Source organism: Cyphomyrmex costatus, unplaced genomic scaffold, assembly GCF_001594065.2.
Source record: "Cyphomyrmex costatus isolate MS0001 unplaced genomic scaffold, Ccosl1.0 scaffold346, whole genome shotgun sequence".
In the NCBI taxonomy this organism is placed as follows: domain Eukaryota; kingdom Metazoa; phylum Arthropoda; class Insecta; order Hymenoptera; family Formicidae; genus Cyphomyrmex; species Cyphomyrmex costatus.
The window spans coordinates 55,740-56,041 of record NW_017277621.1 but is presented as its reverse complement, the minus strand read 5'-3'; positions in this window follow the sequence as shown (position 1 = coordinate 56,041).

The following is a 302-nucleotide window of genomic DNA, read 5'->3' as shown; positions in this document are numbered from 1 at the left end:
CTCACCGCTCCGCGTGCAGTCGAAATGTCCCATGACAGTCGAATGGCATTGTTTTTTTCCGTGATGCGATGTGATGAGGGGGACAGCGAAAGCTACACATAAACAACGCGTGCAATCTAAATGCTCCATTACAGTCGAATGGTATTGTTCTGCGCTCGATGCGGTGAGGTGAGGGGAACAGCGGAAGCTAGACGAAGGCGATTCGAAAATCAGCTGAAAGTTGCATTTCCCCAACCCTCCTCACCTCATCTCACCGCGTGCAGTCCAAATGCTCCACGATGATCGAATGTCATTGTTCTACG